Source organism: Lolium rigidum, chromosome 3 (assembly GCF_022539505.1).
Source record: "Lolium rigidum isolate FL_2022 chromosome 3, APGP_CSIRO_Lrig_0.1, whole genome shotgun sequence".
In the NCBI taxonomy this organism is placed as follows: domain Eukaryota; kingdom Viridiplantae; phylum Streptophyta; class Magnoliopsida; order Poales; family Poaceae; genus Lolium; species Lolium rigidum.
In genome coordinates, this window is record NC_061510.1 from 20489350 (window position 1) to 20499695 (window position 10346).

Consider the following 10346-nt stretch of genomic DNA (forward strand, 5'->3'; position numbering starts at 1 on the left):
CAGCAATATCCGGAACGCAAATCCTCTTCTAAAACCATAGTGATCCTGATTCTCCTCGGTTGAATTCTGATGGTCTTCCTTCATCAATCCTTCTCGTCTCCTCCACGATGAATGGATCATCCAATTGACCCATCATTATCTCATTCTTTAAATTAACATTTAGCTCATCGGCTACTTGTAAAGCCGATAGCCCTTCATGAGCCTCTTTCTCCCAAAGTTGTATTTGGGCTTAGCTTATTTCCTTCCTCAACTCCGGTGATAACTCTTGTTCTACTCCTCCAATGCTCTTCCTACTCAAAGCATCTGCTACAACATTGGCCTTTCCTGGAGTGTAATTGATGGTCAAATCATAATCCTTGATTAGTTCAAGCCATCTTTTCTGCCTCATATTGAGTTCCTTCTGAGTGAAGAAGTATTTGAGACTCTTATGATCCGTATAGAGCTCACACTTGGCTCCATAGAGAAAATGTCTCCAAGTTTTAAGTGCAAATACAACTGCTGCTAGTTCTAAGTCATGTGTTGGATAGTTCACTTCATGAGGTCTGAGTTGCCTCGATCCATAAGATATTACTTTCCGATCCTGCATGAGTACGCAACCCAATCCATGTTTGGATGCGTCACAGTATACGGTGTAATCCTTGCCAGCTTCCGGAACTGCTAACACCGGTGCTATGGTGAGTTTTTCTTTCAGAGTTTGAAAACTCTTCTCACACTCCTCCGACCACACAAATGGTGTGTTCTTCCTTAACAGCTTCGTCATTGGTCCTGCTATCTTGGAGAATCCTTCAATGAATCTCCGATAGTATCCTGCCATTCCTAGGAATCCTCGGATTTCCTTGACAGTCTTGGGTGCTTCCCAATCTAAAACTGCTTGCTACCTTGCTCGGGTTAACAGACTTATTCCATCTTTGCTAATAACATGAACAAGAAATTCCACTTGATCTAGCCAAAATTCACACTTGCTGAACTTGGCATAGAGTTGATGTTCTCTTAGTGTTTGCGAGCACTAACCTCAGATGTTCAGCATGTTCAGTTTTATCTTTGGAGTAAATCAAGATATCATCGATGAATACGATGACAAACTTGTCTAGATATGGCATGAAGATCTTATTCATAAGATTCATGAAGATTGCTGGGGCACTGGTTAATCCAAAAGGCACTACAAGGTATTCATGATGTCCATACCTTGAAACAAAGGCTGTTTTCGGAACGTCTTCCTTCTTGATCTTTATCTGATGATAACCGGACCTTAGATCAATTTTGGAAAAGACTCCCGCGCCTCTAACTTGATCGAATAGATCTTGTATTCTAGGAAGTGGGTACTTGTTCTTGATAGTAACATTGTTCAGATTCCTGTAGTCTCCGCACATCCTTCTGCCTCCATCTCTTTTATCCACGAAGATCACAGGTGATCCCCATGGTGAAATACTCTCCTGTATGAATCCTTTCTGTTCCAAGTCATCCAATTGTTCCTTAAGTTCTTTCAACTCCTTAGGCCCCATCTTATATGGTTCTTTAGCAATCGGAGCTGTTCCCAGAATTAGGTCGATAGTAAATTCTATCTCCCTATCTGGTGGCATTCCAGGTAATTCCTTAGGAAACACATCCTGGAATTCATTCACTACAGGTATATCCTCCAACTTCACTTCCTTCATGCTATTCGAGCCGTAGCTCAACTTTGATCCGGGTATGCTTATCTCCTTGATAGATCATTCTACTTCCATCGGGGCTTTTCAAAGACACGAGTCTTATTCACACGATCGATCAATGCTCCGTTAGCTTCTAACTGGCTTCATACCAAGAATGACATCAATGTCCTTCATCGGTAAAATGAACAGGTCTGCGTCAAACGCGCATTTATTGATCATGATGACTTGTTTTTGTTTGGTATGGGTTACTACTATCGTTCCCCCTGCGGAAAGTATGGTTATGGGTGTATCTAACTTAGTGCAACTAATCCCATGTTTGATGATGAATTGCTGAGAAATGAATGATGTAGTTGCACCAGTATCAAAAAGTACTTTGCCATGATGAGTAAGTATCTGGAGCGTACCTATCACCGCCTGATCGGAGTTAACCACCTCCTCCAAGCTGGTGCGGTTTAACTTGCCGAAGGGTTTCTTGTTCTTCCAGCTTCCCTCCGGTGTTTCCTCCTCGACTTCCTCCTCCTCCTGACTGACCTCCTCCATTCTTTTTATTGGGGCAATCTTTCATCATGTGCCCCTCCTGACGACACCCAAAGCATATTATCTTGGGTTTCTTGCAATCCTGTGAGAGATGCCATCTAAATCCACAAATGCGGCAAACAATCTGGTTTGCGGCTTGGGTTCCTTGGTTCCTCCTATTATTATTGTTGTTGTTGTTGTTGTTGTTGTTGTTGTTGTTGTTGTTGTTGTTGTTGTTGTTGTTGTTGTTGTTGTTGTTGTTGTTGTTGTTGCTGTTGTTGCTGTACCTCGGTTTGAAACTCAAGCCAGTATTAGGCTTGTTACTGACATACCTCTTAGGCTCAAACTTGGCCTTCTTTCTCTTCTCTTCCTGCAGCTGCTTGAAGTCATCTTCAAGAGTGATGGCTGCATCCACCAACTCTTGGAACTTGGTCGCTCTTATCATTCTGAGCTAAACCTTGAACTGGGGATTCAATCCCCGCATGAACCTCTTTTTCTTCTTGTCCTCGGTGTTGACCTCCTCAACAACATACCGGGACAGCTTTGAAAACTCCCTGACATAGGTCAGGATGGCCTTATCCTTCTGCTCGAGACTTTCAAATTCTCGACGCTTCAACTCCATAATGCTTTCAGGGACATTGGATTCCCTGAACTTTCGCTTGAACTCCTCCCAGGTGAATACCTTCTCAGCCGGATAAACGGCTACTATATTGTCCCACCATGTTGCGGCAGGTGTTGCGGTCAGAAACCCACCGGCGAGCAGCGACGGGCAACACAATAGAGCCGGGAACAACTTAGGGCTGCGGCTGGCCCTGGTCCCTCCGAGCGACGGCCCGCAAAGCCTCCGACACGCACGTCCGATGCTGGTGCAAGGGCGTGCCACCTGACCTATACATGGTCAGGAAGGTGATGGAGATGACTCGCTTAGTTTCCTGCATGGCATACACGTAAACATTAAATACGAGCCTCGATCGGCTCTCAGGTTATCCTGTGAATCGGCTCAAGGAGCCGATCCACCCATGATTCGCATGAGGTGTATGAATATATGGTGGTCCTGCTTGATCAAGATAAAGCTAAAACGATCTACGATGATTTAGGGTTTTCACCGCATAATCGGATCATCCTACTCACGATTGGGCCTCGCGGTCACGTACGGTGATCGTAAGCCGATCCTAGACAAGGCCTAAAAACCAACACGAGGTTGATCCCCGGAACATCCTGTCTAGGGCTAGCAAACTACACCCTACGCGTCGCCGGATCCTCCACCCCTTTGTAAGGCCTAACTATTGCAGATATTAAACTAATCCTTGAAGAACAAGGAGCAACCGTAACGGATCGGATCTACTAAATAATGATCAAGCGGGGTGCTGCCCCTACACCTAAGATAGGTGTAAGGGCGGCTAGATGTCTAAGGGTTGCACTACGACAGCATATGATACGAAGAACAATGCTAACCCTAACACATCTAAGATAACTACGTTGCTCGCCATCAAAAAGGCTTCAGAGTACGAGCAACGCATGGCAACGAATAAACTTGTATCGCCTAGATCGCAAGATGCGATCTAGGCAGCATGATGCTTACCCGGAAGAAACCCTCGAGACGAAGGAGTTGGCGATGCGCCTAGATTGATTTGTGGTGAACGATGATTGTTGTTTATTTCATAAACCCTAGGTACATATTTATAGTCCAGGGGACTTTCTAATTTAGGCGTGCACCTAACCGTGCACGGGTTAAACTCTATCTTTCAATCTAAGATGCGATCTACTATATTACAGATACACGGGCAATCTAGCCCAAACTTTGCATAACAGGCCGATTCACGTATTTCTTCCATGTATATTCTTTAAGCCCATCTTGATCGCGGCCCACCTCTGACTTGGTCAAATTCTGGTGATAACACATGCCCCCCTGGTTTTGGAATTGATAATTCCAAAAACACTCTGCTTTTCTTCGTCGGGTCATGTCGTGGCAGAGCAGAACCGTCGCAGTATTCTTCATCATGATAACTTGCCTTCTCAACTTCTCTGCACGATTTGACAATTTTGGCTCCACCTCCTCGGAAACTGCTCGAGCAATAAATCTCTATTCTATCCCCTTTTATTTACAGCATCGAACAGTTCACCTCTTCATCCCCCTTGCTCCAAATTAGCCGTCAGCCAAAAACCCTCTCCTTCCACAGCCATGTCGTCCTCTTCCTCCTCTTCCGTTTCTCTCCAATCCTCTTCCTCAAGCGAGTCGATCCCGAGGCACAACCGGATGGAGGCGTACAACGGCGCGCGCTCCCAAGCATTGGGACGAGTGGGAGTGGGACTTCGATTTCGTGCCAGAGGGCCTACCCGAGGACCTCGTCTGGTCAGATGGGGCCATGCCCCTGACTGACGGGGAGGATGACCTCCGATTCCTGATTGACGGAGCACTGGAGGCGGAGAGCGACGACGACGACCCTCCCTTCCGGGGTAAATTCACCTCCATCACCAAAGAAGAAAAAGAGGATGGCGAAGACGAAGACATCTCCTCCGACACGAAGAAGGAACAGGAGGACGACACCTCCTCCGACGAACCACCGCCAAAGCGCATCCGTGGCTGGGCTTGGTCAGATGAGGACGATGATGATGATGAGGAAGAAGCCTCCGCTGAAGGTTACAGTAGCAGCAACGAGGAACTCGTCGACAGCAGCAATGACGGCAGCTACCCCAGCGACGGCAAAGACAACTGAAGGAGATATGCCCTAGAGGCAATAATAAAGTGGTTATTATTTATATCTTTATGTTTATGATAAATGTTTATATATCATGCTAGAATTGTATTAACCGAAACATTAGTACATGTGTGATATGTAGACAAACAAGAAGTCCCTAGTATGCCTCTTAAACTAGCTTGTTGATTAATGGATGATTAGTTTCATAATCATGAACATTGGATGTTATTAATAACAAGGTTATGTCATTGTGTGAATTATATAATGGACACACCCAATTAAGCGTAGCATAAGATCTCGTCATTAAGTTATTTGCTATAAGCTTTCGATACATAGTTACCTAGTCCTTATGACCATGAGATCATGTAAATCACTTATACCGGAAAGGTACTTTGATTACACCAAACACCACCGCGTAAATGGGTGGCTATAAAGGTGGGATTAAGTATCCGGAAAGTATGAGTTGAGGCATATGGATCAACAAGTGGGATTTGTCCATCCGGATGACTGATAGATATACTCGGCCCTCTCGGTGGAATGTCGTCTAATGTCTTGCAAGCATATGAATGAGTTCATAAGAGACCACATACCACGGTATGAGTAAAGAGTACTTGTCGAGACGAGGTTGAACAAGGTATAGAGTGATACCGAAGATCAAACCTCTGACAAGTAAAATATCGCGAGACAAAGGGAATTGGTAATATATGTGTATGGTTCATTCGATCACTAAAGTCATCGTTGAATATGTGGGAGCCATTATGGATCTCCGGATCCCGCTATTGGTTATTGGTCGGAGTGAGTACTCAACCATGTCCGCATAGTTCTCGAACCGTAGGGTGACACACTTAAAGTTGGATGTTGAAATGGTAGCACTTGAATTATGGAATGGAGTTCGAATATTTGTTCGGAGTCCCGATGAGATCCCGGATATCACGAGGAGTTCCGAATGGTCCGGAGAATAAGATTCATATATAGGATGTCATTTTATGTGAAATAAAATGTCGCGGAAGGTTCTATGGAAGGTTCTAGAAGGTTCTAGAAAAGTCCGAAAGAAACCACCAAGGAAGGTGGAGTCCACAAGGGACTCCACCTCCATGGCCGGCCAGCCCTAGATGGGGTGGAGTCCCAAGTGGACTCCACCATAGGGGGCCGACCACCCCCACATGGGAGGTGGGAATCCCACCTTTGGGTGGGAGTCCTAGTTGGGCTAGGTTTCCCCTCCTATGGAAGGTTTTGGTTTCGGTCTTATTCGAAGACTTGGACACCAACACTTGGGATCCACCTATATAATGAGGGGCCAAGGGAGGGGGCCGGCCACCCCAAGACCATAAGCTGGCCGCCCCCCATAGAGTGGCCGGCCACCCCCTCCCAAACCCTAGCTTTGCTCCTCCACTCCATATTGCCCGCATTGCTTAGCGAAGCTCCGCCGGACTTCTACACCGCCACCGACACCACGCCGTCGTGTCAGCCGGATTCAAGAGGAGCTACTACTTCCGCTGCCCGCTGGAACGGGGAGGTGGACGTCGTCTTCATCAACAACCGAACGTGTGACCGAGTACGGAGGTGCTGCCCGTTCGTGGCGCCGGAACCGATCGTGATCAAGATCTTCTACGCGCTTTTGCAAGCGGCAAGTGATCGTCTACCGCAGCAACAAGAGCCTCCTCTTGTAGGCTTTGGAATCTCTTCAAGGGTGAGACTCGATACCCCTCGTTGCTACCGTCTTATAGATTGCATCTTGGCTTGGATTGCGTGTTCGCGGTAGGAAAATTTTTGTTTTCTATGCAACGTTATCCTACAAGGGTATCGAGCCGTGTCTATGCATAGATGGTTGCACGAGTAGAACACAATGGTTTGTGGGCGTTGATGCTCTTGTTATCTTTAGTTTGAGTACTTTGCATCTTTATGGCATAGTGGGATGAAGCGGCTCTGACTAACTTTACATGACCGCGTTCATGAGACTTGTTCCTCGTTCGACATGCAACTTGTATTGCATAAGAGGCTTTATGGGTGTCTCGTCTCTCCTACTATAGTAAAGATTCAATTTACTCTTCTATTGAAAACATTAGTATCAACGTTGTGGTTCATGTTCGTAGGTAGATTAGATCTCTCTCGAAAACCCTAAACCACGTAAAATATGCAAACCAAATTAGAGACGTCTAACTTGTTTTTGCAGGGTTTGGTGATGTGATATGGCCATAATGTGATGATGAATATGTATGAGATGATCATTATTGTATTGTGGCAACCGGCAGGAGCCTTATGGTTGTCTTTAAATTTCATGTTGAGTAGTATTTCAAAGTAGTTGTAATAGTTGCTACATGGAGGACAATCATGAAGACGGCGCCATTGACCTTGACGCTACGCCGACGATGATGGAGATCATGCCCGAAGATGATGGAGATCATATCCGTGCTTTGGAGATGAAGATCAAAGGCGCAAGAACAAAAGGGCCATATCATATCACATATGAACCGCATGTGATGTTAATCCTTTTATGCATCTTATTTTGCTTAGATCGCGACGGTAGCATTATAAGATGATCCCTCACTAAAATCTCAAGATAATAAAGTGTTCATCCTTAGTAGCACCGTTGCCAAGTCTTGTCGTTTCGAAGCACCTCGTGATGATCGGGTGTGATAGATTCAATAAGTACATATGACGGGTGCAAGACAGCTTTGCACATGCGGATACTAAGGTGGCCTTGACGAGCCTAGCATGTACGTACATGGTCTCGGAACACGTGATACCGAAAGGTAGAGCATGAATCATATGGTTGATATGATGAACATTTTGAGTGTTCGCCATTGAAATCACACCTTTTCTCGTGATGATCGGGTTTAGGTGCGGTGGATTTGGTTCGTGTGATCACTAAGACAATGCGAGGGATATTGTTTTGAGTGGGAGTTCACTTAGGTTTTTAATTATGTTGAATTAAAATTTGAACTCAATTTGTCATAAACTTAGTCTAAACTATTGCAAATATATGTTGTAGAGATGGCGTCCCCAATCAATTTTAATCAGCTCCTAGAGAAAGAGAAACTTAAGAGCAACGGTAGCAACTTCACCGATCGGGTTCCGTCATGTGAGGATCTTCCTCTTCGCGGAAATCCGCAATTTGTGCTTGATGCACCGCTAGGTGACCCTCCCGCGTAAGATGAATCCGATGAAGTAAAAGCTGTTTACGCGACTCGAAAACTCGGTACTCTCAAGTTCGAGTGTGCCATCCCGTGCAGTCCGGAATCCGATCTTCAAAAACGCTTTGAGCACCATGATCCTCATGAGTTGATGAATGAGCTCGAAAGCTATATTCGAGACTCATGCGGCAATGGAATGCTATGAAGCATCGAAACATTTCTTCAGCTGTATGATGGAAGAAGGCAGCTCCGTTAGTGAGCACATGCTCGCCATGACCGGCATGCGAAGAAACTCGATGACTTGGGAATAGTGATTCCTAACGGATCGGGGATTAATCGTGTCCTTCAATCACCGCCACCAAGTTACAAGAACTTTGTGATGAACTACAATATGCAGAACATGAACAAGGAGTTACCCGAACTTTTTGGCATGCTAAAAGCTGCCGAGATTGAGATCAAGAAAGAGCACCAAGTGTTGATGATCAACAAGACCACCAGCTTCAAGAAACAGGCAAGTCTAAGGGAAAATTCAAGAAGGGTGGCAAGAAAGCTGCCACGCCTCCTATGAAACCTAAGAACGGCCCTAAGCCTGATGCTGAGTGCTATTACTGCAAGGAGAAGGGACACTGGAAGCATAATTGCTCCAAGTATCTGGCTGATCTGAAGAGCGGCCTTGTCAAGAAGAAGAAAGAAGGTATATTTGATATACATGTTATAGATGTTCATTTCACTGGTTCTCATTCTAGTACCTGGGTATTTGATACTGGTTCGGTTGCTCATATTTGTAGCTCGAAACAGAACTAAAGAATAAACGACAACTCACTGAAAGATGAAGTGACGATGCGCGTTGGAAACGGATCCAAGGTCAATGTGATCGCAGTCGGCACACTTCCTCTACATCTACCTTCGGGATTAGTTTTAAGCCTAAATAATTGCTATTATGTACCTGCGTTGAGCATGAACATTATATCCGGATCTTGTTTAATGCAAGACGGTTATTCATTCAAGTCTCGAGAATAATGGTTGTTCTATTTTTATGAATAATATCTTTTATGGTCGAGCACCACAAAAGAATGGCTTATTTCTATTAGATCTCGATAGTAGTGATACGCATATACATAACATTGATGCTAAGCGAATTAAACTTAATGATAATTCTACTTATATGTGGCACTCGTCGTCTTGGTCATATTGGAGTGAAACGCATGAAGAAACTCCATACCGATGGATTACTTGAATCACTTGACTTTGAGTCACTTGATAGATGCGAAGCATGTCTAATGGGTAAAATGACAAAGACTCCATTTTCTCGGTATGATGGAGCGAGCTACCGACTTATTGGAAATCATACATACCGATGTATGTGGACCAATGAGCGTAGCATCGCGCGGTGGTTATCGTTATGTTCTAACCTTCACGGATGATCCGAGTAGATATGGGTATATCTATTTCATGAAACATAAATCCGAAACTTTCGAGAAGTTTAAGGAATTTCAAAGTGAAGTAGAAAATCAACGTAACAAGAAGATCAAATTTCTACGATCCGATCGTGGAGGTGAATATCTGAGTTATGAGTTTGGCATGCATTTAAAGAAATGCGGAATACTTTCACAATTGACACCGCCGGGAACACCTCAACGAAACGATGTGTCCGAACGTCGTAATCGAACTCTCTTAGATATGGTTCGTAGTATGATGTCTCTTACCGATTTGCCGTTATCATTTTGGAGTTATGCATTAGAGACAGCCGCATTCACTTTAAATAGAGCACCATCAAAATCCGTAGAAACGACACCGTATGAATTATGGTTTAATAAGAAACCTAAGCTGTCATTCCTGAAAGTTTGGGGTTGCGAAGCCTATGTAAAGAAGTTACAACCGGACAAGCTAGAACCCAAAGCGGAGAAATGCGTCTTCATAGGTTACCCTAAAGAAACTATAGGGTACACTTTCTATCACAGATCCGAAGGCAAAATCTTTGTTGCTAAGAACGGAACCTTTCTTGAGAAAGAATTTCTCACTAAAGAAGTGACTGGAAGAAAAGTAGAACTCGATGAGATTGATGAATCTATACTCGTTGATCAGAGTAGCGCAGTACCGGAAGTTGTACCTGTACCGCCTACACCGGCAACAGAGGAAGCTAATGATAATGATCATGAAACTTCGAACGAGGAAACTATTGAACCTCGCAGATCGACAAGGGAACGTGCTACTCCTGATTGGTATGATCCTTGTCTAAATGTCATGATTGTGGATAACAATGATGAGGACCCTGCGACGTATGAAGAAGCGATGATGAGCCCAGATTCCAACAAATGGCATGTCAACACCCAGATTTTTAAGTTCAG